Source organism: Scylla paramamosain, chromosome 43 (assembly GCF_035594125.1).
Source record: "Scylla paramamosain isolate STU-SP2022 chromosome 43, ASM3559412v1, whole genome shotgun sequence".
Taxonomy (NCBI): Eukaryota; Metazoa; Arthropoda; class Malacostraca; order Decapoda; family Portunidae; genus Scylla; species Scylla paramamosain.
Genome location: NC_087193.1, coordinates 6,287,184 through 6,302,183, shown reverse-complemented (window position 1 = coordinate 6,302,183; position 15,000 = coordinate 6,287,184). Strand labels below are relative to the sequence as shown.

At 42.8% G+C, this 15,000-nt stretch overlaps 1 protein-coding gene and 1 long non-coding RNA gene across 3 annotated transcripts in view; one reads left to right on the top strand and one right to left on the bottom strand.

Moving 5' to 3' along the window:
- Window positions 1–15,000, bottom strand: part of LOC135093622 (uncharacterized) — a 132,536-nt gene that overhangs the window by 45,391 nt on the left and 72,145 nt on the right. The window contains exon 2 of the long non-coding RNA XR_010263434.1: window positions 4,585–4,761. This is a non-coding gene — a long non-coding RNA (uncharacterized LOC135093622). The remainder of the gene's footprint in view (window positions 1–4,584; window positions 4,762–15,000) is intronic.
- Window positions 1–15,000, top strand: part of LOC135093621 (mucin-2-like) — a 101,094-nt gene that overhangs the window by 27,636 nt on the left and 58,458 nt on the right. The gene's annotated exons all lie outside the window — the stretch shown is intronic.

The window sequence follows — 15,000 nt, the reverse complement described above, 5'->3', positions numbered from 1 at the left end:
CTACTACTACAAGAATACCAACAGCACAAAAATTAAAAGAAATCTTATCATAACCACAATCATCACCATTACTACTACTACTACTACTACTACTACTATTACTACCACCACCACCACCACCACCAAAAGATTCCCCTACACTTTACAACCGAGAGGAGAAAAAGTCAATATGGTCACGCCAATTAGACGCGGGTTAGGAGTCATCTTGATTGCGCGGCCTAGCTTGTGTTGGCAATACTGGGGGAGGGTGGTGGCGCCTTGCAGTGTTGCCAGCTATGTTACAATTGACCCTTCAGTGACCTTATTCTTGGTGTGACCTTATTTAAACTGTATATTCTCTCTCTCTCTCTCTCTCTCTCTCTCTCTCTCTCTCTCTCTCTCTCTCTCTCTCTCTAAACAAATGGGAAAATGAAAGTATAAAACCGTACAATAAAAAAAAATATATATATAAACAAAAACAAGACGAGTAAAAAAATATGATACAAAATAAATAAGAAAGTGAAAATGAAAGGCGAGAAAGAGAAAAGGAAAGCCAAACACCCACACAGGATTGAAAGAAAGAGAAAGCAATTGATAAATAAAGGAGGAGGAGGAAGAGGAGGAAGAGGAAAAAAATAAAGAAGAAAGACTAGATGAGAAAGAAAACGAGAAGGAAAATGAAGGAGAGAGAGAGAGAGAGAGAGAGAGAGAGAGAGAGAGAGAGAGAGAGAGAGAGAGAGAGAGAGAGAGAGAGAGAGAGAGAGAGAGAGAGAGAGAGAGAGAGAGAGAGAGAGAGAGAGAGAGAGAGAGAGAGAGAGAGAGAGAGAGGAAAAGTAAAATGAACCACACTGACCAAAACAAAAGAAAAAAAGGAAAATAAATAAAATAAATAAAAAAGAAAAAAATAAGAGATATCTAAAAAAAAAGAAAAAGAAAAAGAAAAAAAAAAACGACAAAGTGAGGGAGGAGGAAAAGGGAGATAGTTTAGTAAGTCAAGCCTGAGACCTCCAAACGACCTTGCCAAACCACTGCTACTCGCCACCACCACCACCACCACCATGACTACCACCATCACCACCACCATCCCCAGCCGTCGTGGAGTGAATGTGCGAATGTGCGGCGGGGTGTGTGGGGGGAGGGAGGGAAGAGGGGGAGGTGAGGGGCGTGGCTGTGAACTGGGGTGGCTCTCCGTTTTCTCTGTGATCTCTAGCAGTGGTGTTGTAGAAGTAATTTATGTCTTGGTTATGAAAGTCTGTGTTGTAGGAATGCAGGGGGCGATGTTGTGGTTGTGTTGTGAGTGGCAGCCAGCGTAAGAGTGTTTTCCAGTTGTAATTTAAGGATACAAGGGCGGATATAAGTGTTGTAAACTGAAGTATTTAAAAACGGGTTATAATGAAGTTTTCGACAGTAACTTTGGGGTTGTAAAGCGTAATATTGGGGTTTGTAATGTGATTAATTAGCTTGAGGTAACTTGAAAGGATTAATGTATGGGATTTCGGGTGTTTACGGATCTGCTGGGGTAAGTTAGAGGGTGTACACTTTAATCTTAAGTGGTTCAGGTGTTGTGGGATTAGAAAGGTCTGTATTATAGCCACTGTGGAGAGGTAGGTGTGGTCTTGTAAGATTTTAGGAAACATTGTGTTCGTTTGGGGTGTGTCGGGTGCAGATTTGGGAACATAAAGAGTTAATTGCTAATTGGAGGGAGTTAGTCTTTTGTAATATAGCTGGGCGAACGTGAGGGTTGTCTCTAAGTGTATTTGGGTAAGGTTAAGTGGGGTGAATAGGGTTGTTTTCGAGTTTCATAGTTATATTGTGCTGAAGACCTGGTGATCCAACTGACAGGATTTGAAAGGTCGTTTTCATTTCACTTGTTTTGCGTACTCACATAGATGAAAGGGGTGAGTGAGGTGATATATAAAGGGGGAAGGAAATAGGAATGTTATGACTCTCAAGACTATGAAGTAGATAAGACAGATGGAGCATAAAGATAACTAAACACAAACCACCGAATTACAGGTGAGGTTAGAATCAATTAAAGGTGAATTTACGTACATACGAATTCTGAAAACAATCACTGAAAAAAAATGAAAAAAATGGAGCAGAAAACAAAATGTAAAGAAAGAGACGGAGAAAATAAAAGAAAGTGAAGGTGAAGAAAGCAAGGAAATACACCAAGAAATGAAAAGATTTTGTGTAAAGATGAACCTGAATGGAAATGAATGAAATTGGAATACATGAGTGAAGAGGAAGGGGTGAGACGAAAGTGACCGAGGAGGAGGAGGAGGAGGAGGAGGAGGAGGAGGAGGAGGAGGAGGAGGAGGGCGGCCCAGTCTGGTAAGGGTGAGGTTGGAAAAATCCTGGACACTAATATTCAGCTTTCTCTCTCTCTCTCTCTCTCTCTCTCTCTCTCTCTCTCTCTCTCTCTCTCTCTCTCTCTCTCTCTCTCTCTCTCTCTCTCTCTCTCTTATTCCTAAACTAGTTCTCTTATTCATTCTTTTATTATATATATATTTTTTTTCATTCTCAGTTTCTCTTATCATATATTCTAGCTCCCTTTCTTCCTCCTATCTTATTTTTTCCTCCCTCGCCTCTTCACGCTTTCTTCTCACCTGCGCCAAACCTCATTACTCTTACCTGATTTTCCTCCTAGATTAAAAATTTCTCACTTCCTTCCTCCCTCTGTACATTCCTTTCTCCCTCTCCCTCCCTCTTTCTCTCTCTCTGAATATAATAGTCAGTTATTACCTCACAACTCTTGCGCAAAAAGAAGATATTACAAAGAGAATAAAAAGAAAAAACAGGATCTTTATATATATCATGAAGAAATCTTTGGAACTCTCTCGCCTCGCCTTCCGCAGCGTCGCCGTCAGGTTCGCGTCCCTTCTGATCTCACGTGGTGTACCGGGAACCTTACTGTCTGTTGATCTTATGAGCCTACTGCCTGAGAGTGTGTAAGGCGGGGAGGTACTGGTAAGAATTCAGTTTCAGTTTTAAGTCCGGGAGTCTGGAAGTGAATCTGGGGCATGGACAAGACTGGATAGGGATCTGGAGTACATTTTCAATCACCACTGGAATAATTTTAGGCCAAGTGAGGCGATTTTAATTTGGGATATGAATTTTTTTGCGACACGTGATGTATCGGCGTGCAATACTGGCTTGACTTTAGAGACTAGTAGTATTGATTTCAAACTCTCAGGCGAAGAAAGTTTTGGACACGTGACGAATTTCGAATATTGATGTGATTTTAGGGAGTGGCGTAACTATTTCAATTCATAAGTGAAGAAATTTGACACAGGAGACACTGGTGGAGGCGAAGAGTAATGATCTCAAACTCTCAAGCGAAGAACATGGCGAATTTACAATACTGATTTGATTTTAGGGAGTGACGCATTTCAACTCAAACGTGAAGAAATCTGACACAGGAGACACTGGTAGAGGCTGGGCGTAAACTGTCTGATCCTTCCATCTTTAAAACCTTGGACACGAGATGTAGGTTTACGATTATCAATTCTCAAGTCGAACAAAAGGCAAGATTTTAAAGACCTAGGCATAATTCTTTTCCAACTCAACAAATTTTTAGAAGCAGAATAATCTTTTAACTCCAAGAAATTTCTGAACACCGCGGGTCTAGAACATGAAACACAGATTTTTAAAACGAGACTTAAGTTTACCAATACTTAAGTGAACAAAATCTAAGCAGTATGTGAGGTCTTGAATATTCTTAGTTACAGTGACTCAGCAACTGATCGAGGCTGTTTGTGCTGAGTAAAGGTGTGAAGGGATTAAGGCAAAGGAGGTCAGGGGACATGGGGAGGGTGGGGAGGGTACGTTCAGCTAGAAGGGGGAGGTGCAAATTGATATTAAGTGGTATTTAAATGATGTTTGCGTTTGGTAATGTTAGTTGAGGTGAGTGACTTGATGTCTAATGATGATAGCGGTGATGAAGTGTGGTGCAATGAATTCTGTTAAATACTTATGTTGTGGTGGTGGTGGTGGTGGTGGTGGTGGTGGTGGTGGTGATAGCCTCGGAAGTTATTGTGGTGATGTTAATACGTATTGGTTAAGGTGTTTGTGGTGGTGTGGTGGTGGTGACAGGCAGTGTGGAGGAGAAAATGGAAATGTGTTTGTGGTGATGGTGATGGTGGTGGTGGTGGTGACACAGTTAGTTAGCTGTGTTGTTGTTATTATTACTGTTGCTGTTGTTGCTGTTGGTGGTGGTGATGGTGGTGGTGGTGGTGAAGGTGGTGCTAATGGTAATGTTGTTGTTGTTCGTGGTTTTTACTGCTACTGACAATATTAAGAGTAATAATAAAATTGCCTCTCGTGTTATTGTTGGTGTTATTGATGTTAGTGATAGCGTCAGTATAACCGGCAACACCAATCACAAAGACTAGCACCACATACACAAACAAACAAACAAACAAACAAACAAACAAACATACAATCCACACACCATACCCCTAACCAAACCTACCCATCACAACTAACAGAAAAAAATACACCAGATTAAAAAACACCAAAAAACAAAAACGAAACATCACGAGCCACAAAAAACACCACAGTTCCTTCCACAATCTTAACACCACATGCAGTAACATTAGCAACCTCGTGGTCATGGTGGTGCTGGCGCTGGCGGTGATGGCAGTGGTGGTGGTTGCGCAAGTAGGGATGAGGTGGTGAAAGTCCCTTACTTCAACGAACGGAATTCCTTTATAGACGTCACATGAGGCCGCCCAAAGTGACCGGTAGAAACAGTGTGAGTGGCTGACTGTCCCACACGTACTGCAGGTAAAGGAAGAAGGCTCATTAGCATACCTGTACTGAGGGAGAGGGAGAGAGAGAGGAAAGGAGACAGAGAATACAGGGCTGGAAGATATGGGGAAGAAATAGAGACAGAAAAAGAATGAAATATTGATCTAGGAGATATACAGGAAAAAAAAAAGTGAAAGAGCAAGAAAACTTAAACACTGAGCTAAATATAAAGAGAAAGATAGATATACGAAAAAAAAGAGAGAAAGAGAGAGAGAGATATAGATATACAGAAAAATAATGAAAGAAAAGACCAAAACACTGAGGACTGGACAAACATACTTTCAAATAAACAAAAAGAAAGAGAAAGAGAGAGACAGAGTTAGAGATATAGAGGTAGCAAAACAGAGATATATAGAGGAAATAAAGAGAGAGAGCGAGAAAAGAAAATGGTAGAAACAATGATAGCAAGAGAAGCAGAATATCAGATCAACAAAAAGGAAGAGAGGAAGAAGGAGAGAAGCAGACACACATTGCTGGACAGAAAGAGGCAGAGAAGTGAATACAGACAGACAAACTTACAGATACAGAAAAAAGAGAGAGAGAGAGAGAGAGAGAGAGAGAGAGAGAGAGAGAGAGAGAGAGAGAGAGAGAGAGAGAGAGAGAGAGAGAGAGTTAGGAAAAAGTGACAGGCACGTAGACAAACAAACAGATTGAGCAGATTAATCTTAACGTTTAGATCGCCATTAATAAACAGCGACCCAGACTGACAGCAGAGAGAGAGAGAGAGAGAGAGAGAGAGAGAGAGAGAGAGAGAGAGAGAGAGAGAGAGAGAGAGAGAGAGAGAGAGAGAGAGAGAGAGAGAGAGATCGGTATGGACGCAAGGAGAGGGAAAGTAAAGCAAAACACAAACATAAATAAAACAAAATGCTTTCGAAGAAGAACCGAGACAAAAACAAGAGAGAGAGAGAGAGAGAGAGAGAGAGAGAGAGAGAGAGAGAGAGAGAGAGAGAGAGAGAGAGAGAGAGAGAGAAACGTAGGGAGACATACAGATAAAACATAGACAGACAGACAGACAGACAGACAGACAGACAGACAGACAGACACACCCACAGTCACACACACACACACAAAAAAAAAAAAGAATAAAACAACAATGAAAGCGACATTAAAAACTTTCTCTACTAGCTTACCAAAAATACTTCGCATAATTTTTTTTTTCACCACACCATCAAGTTAAGATATAGCACTGTTACCTGTCGCGCCCTTACCTGTTTACTAATTAAGAGAGTAACCAGGTGACCCGAACCGTATACACGTGTCATGTCATACGATACATTTACCTGTAAGTATCAGGTAATCTAATCAGCGCACAGGTTAGTTTGAAAGGACAGGTGAGGGGGAAAGGTGAAGGCAGGTGAGAGGGGAGCGTATCATCAGCAACAGGTGAGGGTGACGACAGAGGGAAAACGGGATACTTACCCTGCTTAACGCCATATCTGAAGAGATGGAGGGAGGGAGGGAGGGAAGAAAGGAGAGAGAGTTTAAGACGACAATAATGTAAACAGGCAACAAAATAGACGCTAGAGAGAGAGAGAGAGAGAGAGAGAGAGAGAGAGAGAGAGAGAGAGAGAGAGAGAGAGAGAGAGAGAGAGAGAGAGAGAGAGAGAGAGAGAGAGAGAGAGAAAAAACTACAGAAAATAAAAAAAGGTAAATAAAAAAAAGTCGAGCTATGCCCCATGAAAAAAAAAAAAATGAAGCCACAAAACTCCTGAAATAAACAAAACAACAACTTTCCACCAACATTTCACTTCAACAAAGCCTGACAGAGTGACACCGGAGGCAGACAAGCGTGACGGCACATGGAAACAAACAGGGGGAAGTGAACAAGCTAGGGAAGACTGGGTGGTAGCATGCAGTAAACAGGGCAGCGAAGATTGGCAAGGAGGCAAGGTAGCGGGGATGACAGCGCAAAATAAATAGTTTAGAAGGTTGGTTTATAAAGGGTAGAAGGATACAGTATACAGGGTGACTAAGACAGGCAAGGTAAGAGGGTGGTAGGGTACAGAAGGGTTAAAATGGTAGTTTATACAGGTAAAAGGATGAAGATACACAAGATGGCACGTTATCAGAGTAAATAGGAAAGGTTTATACAAGGGAGAGTACAATATACAGGTGAGATGCAGGACCTTACAGCTACAGTGGCAAGGAGCGTACTGAGAGATGGAGAACGGAGATGCAATTAAAAGTCCAACGATAATCATCAGGTGACAGGTGCTGGGAGGGGCAGGCTGTGGGAAGAATGTTACCTGCGCCCGTGTTAATTATCCAACTCACCTGAAGGACAAGTATGATTTATTGACGTGGTAAAAGTCTCTCTCTCTCTCTCTCTCTCTCTCTCTCTCTCTCTCTCTCTCTCTCTCTCTCTCTCTCTCTCTCTCTCTCTCTCTCTCTCTCAAGGATCAGGTTGTAAAGAAATAGAGCATGATAGTGAAATGTGTGTGTGTGTGTGTGTGTGTGTGTGTGTGTGTGTGTGTGTGTGTGTGTGTGTGTGTGTGTGTGTGTGTGTGTGTGTGTGTGTGTGTGTGTGTGTGTGACCCAACCTGTCCTGTTCCGCTTCAACGATGTGTCTGACCTTCCCCCTTCCCCCTCCCCCCTCCAGAAGTGACCCCCGCCCAGCCGATCCCCAGTAACCTTGCTCTTGTTCTTCTCATTCTTAGATTCCCCGAACCGTTCACCCATTAATCCTCCCCCACTCCATGTCCCTCCCCCGCCCTCCACCCCCCTAAACATTCCCCCAATCCAGTACCACCACCCCTTCTTTCTCCCTTGTACTAATTCTCCCCCCGCCGCTTTTTTTTTTCTTTTAGTGGTCTTCCTTTCTCCTCTCTCTCTCTCTCTCTCTCTCTCTCTCTCTCTCTCTCTCTCTCTCTCTCTCTCTCTCTCTTTTTGTTTTCCTTTCCTGTTTTTCCAAGGTTAGGGTATATCCTTTCAATATGCTGTCTGGATGTTCGTTAGTTTGTTGGTGTTTTACTCGTATGTATGCTCGTCTCTCTCTCTCTCTCTCTCTCTCTCTCTCTCTCTCTCTCTCTCTCTCTCTCTCTCTCTCTCTCTCTCTCTCTCTCTCTCTCTCCGGTTTCTTTTTTTCGTCTTCTTTTCCTTATATATCTTTCATCATACCCTCCTCCTCCTCCTCCTCCTCCTCCTCTTTCTTCTGCTCTAATTCCTGCTCCTGCTCCTCCTCCTCCTCCTCCTCCTCCTCCTCCTCCTCCTGCTCCGTGGTCGCTATAAATAACCAGCAGGTGAAAGTGACTCCTCCATGAAAGTGAGTCTTTGAACACTATCCTGAGTCTGACCTGAGTGACCTGCTCTCTCAAGACTCATTCATACCTCCGCTGCGCTCACCAACCTCTTCATTCACCTCCTCGTTAATTTCTCTTCATGCTACTTTGATGTGATCTGATGTCTTGGCTTCATGTGCGGTGAGGTTAGGTTAGGTGAGGTTAGGTGAGGTTAGGTTAGGTGAGGTGGGTTAGGTTAGGTTAGGTGGGTTAGGTTAGGTTAGGTTAGGTTAGGTTAGGTTAAGTTTTCTGGTTAGGTTAGGTTAGGTTAGGTTAGGTGAGGTTGGGTTAGGTTAGGTGGGTTAGGTTAGGTTAGGTTAGGTTAGGTTAGGTTAGGTGGGTTAGGTTAGGTTAGGTTAGGTTAGGTTAGGTCAGGTTTTCTGATTTTTCTTCCTAACCATTGTGTTGATGCTGATAAGTGGTTTTGATGTGGGGCGCCTTATGATCTTGTTGTGAGCCAGTCAATCAGTCAACTATATTTTCAGACATTCACACTCCCTAACTCACTCACACTCCCCATCTTGTGTGTGTCTTGGATTATACAGAGCGCGACTTTAAAACCTAAATAGTTCCTGACCCTTTTTTTTTTTTCACTCCCTTTCAAAAAAAAAAAAAAAATAAATAAATAAAATCTTTCATCCTTGCTTTCCTCTCTTTTAAGCCAATAAACCGTAAGGAGCACTAATCCTCTCTACAGCCTTGTTCAAATCCAGCAGCCAGGTAAACTCCCGGTCTTCCCTCATTTTTCCCTTAAGTTCTCAGACGTGAGGAAATCCCCTTAATTCTTCCGTTTACCGCGTTTAACGTCCAGAAATACCCCAATATTCAATTCTTTCTTCCTTTAATCTTTCCTTCCCGCTGACTTACACACAGGCATATCAGAAATCTTTGAAGTCTTCCCATTTCACTCCCTCTCAAGGATAAGACACTGTTAGACAATGACAAGTACGAAATGGAAAAGTAACAGTGGCTAACAACACAGACTGGACACACAATCTACACCCAAGGAAAGGACTCTGTATAATTAAACATGCTAAGGTACGCCACGAGGTAAGATACACAACTAAGAGAGAAAATCTATTCACTTCGAGGTAAGATCCAAAACTAAGAAGATCCATTCACTTCGACGTCTTATTAAATCAACTTGAGCTCTTTCCGTTTTCTATGCCCCGGAAGTTGTCTCCCTTTCTTCAGTGTTCTTTGTGACCGAGAATTCACAACCACAACAAAACCTATTCACTTTGACGCCTCATTAGATTCACTCAAGCTGTTTCCGTTTTCTATGTTCCAAAAATGGCCTCCTATTCTCCAATATTCTTTGTGACCAATAATTCACCCTCTCACTGTTTTCTGGCACGTGTTTCCTCAGTCAAGAGTTACAGTGGGACATTTCTTCTTACTCCACAGCCACAAACCAATCGTTAAACGGCTAAGAAAACGCACAATCTAGTCTTTTTTTATCCCCTTCTTTCTTGTACGTGCTTATAAAGATTTCACACATCGTTTCTTAGTGTTGTGAATTGGTTAAAAGATTAGTGAAAAGGTTAGAGGGAGAAAAATAGCGACTTCAAGGGGCAACTATGAAGGATTGGGGTAAATTCAATAAAATGTGAGAATAAACGAGAAAAATGGACAGAGAGAGAGAGAGAGAGAGAGAGAGAGAGAGAGAGAGAGAGAGAGAGAGAGAGAGAGAGAGAGAGAGAGAGAGAGAGAGAGAGAGAGAGTTTACTAGTCAAGATGGGGTAAGGTTAGTTAAGGTGAGGTAAGGTGTGCGCAGGGCAGAGAGAAATGAGGCTTGATGGGGAAAGGTAAGGTTTGGGACAGAGAGAGATGGGCAGCGGTCAGGGGAGGGAGAGAGATCAAGGACACCCAGGGAAAGGAAAGGGGAGTGAGAGGAAGGGTAAACAAGAGGCTGAGCTGGAAGAGACAGATAGGATAGCAGGAGGCAAGTAAAAATTCCTACATAATTCAAACTTTATAGATCCAGTACGTTAAAAAATATAAAAGTGAAAAAAAAAAAAGCGATAAAACCAAAAACTCAAACACAACCAATGAATGAAGAAATAAAAAAAAATATAAACGAAAAAAAAAAGTGAAGAAAAACACAAACCAGCAACTGTAAATTACCTATGGGCGACCGAAGCTTCGAATGAATCTTTTTGCGAACAGGATCTGAAGCACGTGAAGCCTTTAGTGAAGCGTGGCAGGTGAAGGGTGACGTACCGCCCTTCACCTGTCCACCTGTAATGCTCACCTGCCGAACCCGCCTCACCTGCCCGCTAATTAACAAGGTGCAGGTACAGGTGTTGGTGTTACCTGAGTTACCTGTGCAGGGACGTCAATTATGCAATACCTGTTGGTTGATACGTGCACTGTTTTCGTTAATGGAAGGAAGGAAGGAAGGAAGGAAGGAAGGAAGGAAGGAAGGAAGGAAGGAAGGAAGGAAGGAAGAAGTGAGAAGAAAGAGGACACAAGGATTGATGGAAGGAAAGGATGAAGGAAATTAAGATAGGAAAGGAATATAAATGAGATGGAGAAAGGAAAATGAAAAAAAACAAAAATGACAAGGAAAGAAAAGTTATTGGGAAAAAAGAGAGAGAAATCTGACCGTCTAAGTATCTATCCACTTATCTATCTTACAGTCCACTTACATAGCCATCTCTCTAATCAAGCTATCTACCAGTCTATCTAAAACCCATTTATCCATATATCCCTCTACTCCATATATGTACAACCATCTATGCACTGTATCTACGTGTGTCTATGTATCCACCCATTCTCTAATTTCTACATATCCCATTTCCTCTCTTTCCTTACTTTATCTATCATTTATCCTATCTCCTCTCATTCCTCTCCTCTCTTGGCATTCCCTTTTAATCTCTCCATTCACTCTATCTATCTATCTATCTATCTATCTATCCACGTACACGCCGCTCTTCGCATACACAAGAACTTTTCAAGAAGAATTAAGCCACCATCCATGTAAGGTCTCGTTCACACCTTGGGCTAAACGTGTTGTAAATGTAATTACTATCAACTCGTTAACAAGGGCGGGAGAATTATGCCCATCCATTATTATTGTTGTTATTGGCTCCTGGCGCTCTGAGGATGTAATTATGAAAGAAGGATTGGACTTGTAGTGGTTGTACGTTATAAAGGCTGTATTTGTGGGTTTTTGAAAGGTGGTGTGCCTCATGTGTTTTGTTTGTTGTTCTTGTTGATGTGGGTTTGGGAGAAGTTGAAAGAAGCAAGGATAAAGTTAAGGTTTTTCTCATTTTCTTGTTTATTTGCTTCTTTTTTTATCGTTTTCACTTCTTTTCTCTTTTTTGTTATTTAGTTATTGTTTTTTTTACTTGTGTGCTTATACAGTTACCATCTTCGTTTTCTATTTCATGAATCCTCTCTCTCTCTCTCTCTCTCTCTCTCTCTCTCTCTCTCTCTCTCTCTCTCTCTCTCTCTCTCTCTCTCTCTCTCTCTCTCTCTCTCCGCTTCACCACCACAAGCACTATTTAATTCCACACACACTATTCTTTCACTTCTCATTCATCCATCATCTCTTCCTTACTCCCTTCCTTTCACACACTCAATCCTTCCCTTCCCCAACCCTTCCCTTCACCTCTTCTTCCCTCTCCCATTTCTCTCAGTGTTAGATAGCATAATCCCTACAAACAGCCCAGTACGGACCAACGGGCATGCTGCTGTTTGTTCTGTTCTTCCTTTGTGTTCATTTGTGTTCTCCGCGCCGTCCGGTTAAGTTTGGACATCCGCCAATGACCACGGGAGATGCCAGTCTGCCTAAGATGAAAGTTGAGCCTAGACACTACCGCTGCTCTGATAAGGCGGAAATGTTATGTGTGGTGTGGTGTGTCGGAGTCCCGCAAGCCCTGCCACTACCCCCTGCGACCATTTAAGTATAAAGGAAGCTGCAAGAACACATCCACGCATCAGAATTCTTAAATAACACATACCACACTTATCACCCTCATTCATAAGTTGATCTATAGTCTTAAAGGTCCCTATTGACTCAGTCCTAGCATAACTAACTACTAAGTCTATAACATCTACTAATTTCTCCCTGTTTCTCACCTCAACGCCCTCACCTGCATCCTCATCCCCTCAGTACCTTGACATGCTTCCTTACATACTCTGGGGTCACAGGAATTTGCACGAAAGGAGCGGCGGCCAGTCAGGAAATATCTCGCATATTTTTTAAGGAGTAATCTGAACCTTGTGGCGTGAATGAATGAGGCGAGGAGAGAAAGGCTCCAGTGGAAAGTAAAAGTCTGGTGTCCGTCTCTGTCTGCGTCTGTCCGGGGGTTTAAATAGATAGATGTATATGTGTACACGTGCGCACACACACACACACACACACACACACACACACACACACACACACACACACACACACACACACACACAGAATGATAAAGATAGATATATAGATAGATAAATAGAAAAAGACAAACAGATAGATAGATAGGGAGGGTGACAAGGGAGACACACACACACACACACACACACACACACACACACACACACACACACACACACACACACAGCAGTAATGCTAACAACTTAATTCATCTACAATAAAAATGATTTATGACAACTCAGAATACCAGAGAGAGAGAGAGAGAGAGAGAGAGAGAGAGAGAGAGAGAGAGAGAGAGAGAGAGAGAGAGAGAGAGAGAGAGAGATACCATTCCCTCTCGCCTTAACTCAGGTGTGACAAGCGAGGTGGGTGAGACAGGTGCGACAAGAAAAATAGGTAATCCAGGTGACAAGAGAGTCGAGATAACCAGGTGAATGAAGCAGGTGGAGTTTGAGAAGGTGCACAGGTGAGGGAGCGATGCAGGGGAGGCTCGGCACTGAGAACAGGTGAAATATCACACACACACAAGATACCACCATTACAGGGCAGGCTGGAAGTAATAGAGCAGGTGAGGTGAGGGAAGTGAGGGAGGTGAGGGAAGGGTCGAGGGAGGTGGGGCAGGTAAGGTAGACAGGTGGGTTAGCTAGGTGAGGAGCACTAATGGGAGGTGTCTCAGGTGAAATGACTGTGATTGAATACAGGTAAGGGGCTTCAGGTAATTGTGTGTATGGTTATCTTGACTAGTCGCAGGTGATATGTTTAATTGGGCATCTAAAACTTTACTGACGCATTCTTCATAAAAAGCAAATCGTGTTGGTTAAGATCCTTCGACATAAAAAAAACAAATCAAGCTGAAGTGTACAAGTAAACACCAAGTAAAGATCAGTTGTCGCGTCAGGAGATCGTGAAGACGTGCCAGTAACCTACACTCCCACGCTGCCCATCACCACACTCCCTGGCTGGGGCTGTGCGGCGTGGCGTGGCGTGGCGTGGCGTGGCGTGGTGTATGGTGTGTGGAAGAATAAGGGCAGTGAGTGGTGGTGTTCACTTTCTTTTGAGATTATTTCTTCTGAGGGAAAACCTTCAAAATTGACATGAATCGAGTGAATAAAGGAAAACAATGGCAAATAAACCAATACAAATAAATAAACGAAAGAATACAGTAAGCAAAATATAATGTTAAAGTATAAATTATCTCGATGCTGTAAAGAACAAATAAATAAGTATTAATAATTAGAGGAAAGAGGACAGCAAATATAATATAAAGTATAAAGAATAAAAGATATCGATACTTTATCTTACGTATTCCACACACTGCTCACACCAATCATTTGTCCTCCTTGTGACTCATCGCCGCCTCATCCTTTCCTGTCAGTTTCCTTCAGCTAAATTTAATTAACCTTTACGAAAAACAAGCACATAAACCCTTCTTTGATACACACCTCTAACTTTCAATAAATAGTAAAGTGATGGAAGTGTTCTCTCTCTCTCTCTCTCTCTCTCTCTCTCTCTCTCTCTCTCTCTCTCTCTCTCTCTCTCTCTCTCTCCAATTATCGAAGATTTTTTCAAGTCATCGTGGTGAATTATCTCGTAAGTTTGAAATAATTAGGTTCTGATACGGATATCTTGTGACATTTCCGTGTGTGTGTGTGTGTGTGTGTGTGTGTGTGTGTTAACCAAGGCTCCTCCGTTGTTACTCTCATTCGCTGGATCGGTTAGGTTTGCCTTTACTTTGTATTTTTTTTTTCCAACCTCGTTTAGCCTGGAGACATTTTTGAACAAGTCGGATGAGATCTCACCTCAGGCTTGGGTGTTTTTTAATGGTTTAATATTCCTCCCTTCACTTCGGCTGGGGGCGATGACGGGGGTAGAAAGGGGATGGGGAAGAAAGGGAGGAGAAGGGGGTCAGTCATCACGTGGGCTTTACCTTACTTACCCCACCCAGCTGGCTCCTCACCTGCCCTACTCACCACTCTCTTATTCATCCAACTCACTCCCCATCATCAGTCTCACCTCTACCTTACCTGTCCCACCTCTCAGTCACTCTAGTCCACTCACTCACAGTCTTGCCTCACCTGTCCCACCTCTCAGTCACTCTAGTCCACTCACTCACAGTCTTACCTCACCTGTCCCATCTCTCAGTCACTCTAGTCCACTCACTCATAGTCTTACCTCACCTGTCTCATCTCTCAGTCACTCTAGTCCACTCACTCATAATCTTACCTCACCTGTCCTATCTCTCACTCCAGTCCACTCACCTAGCACACCTTAGCCACCCCACCCACCCCTCTCACCTCCCAGTCCACTTACCGAGAAACACCACACCTGAGCTTACCTGTGTGCCACTATCTATCTGAAGGTCGTTTTCTGCGGCTAAAACATTTCCCTTCACAAGATAAGTCGTTCTACCTCATCTCACCTGGCCTTCCATTCACCTGTGACATGAACCATCCACCTCACCTGTCCACCTTACCTGTCCAACCTCGCCTCCACCCTCCCCCCACTGTCCACATCACGCAGGAGTGTCAGCCAATTCACCGTTTTCTTTTTCATGTCAAA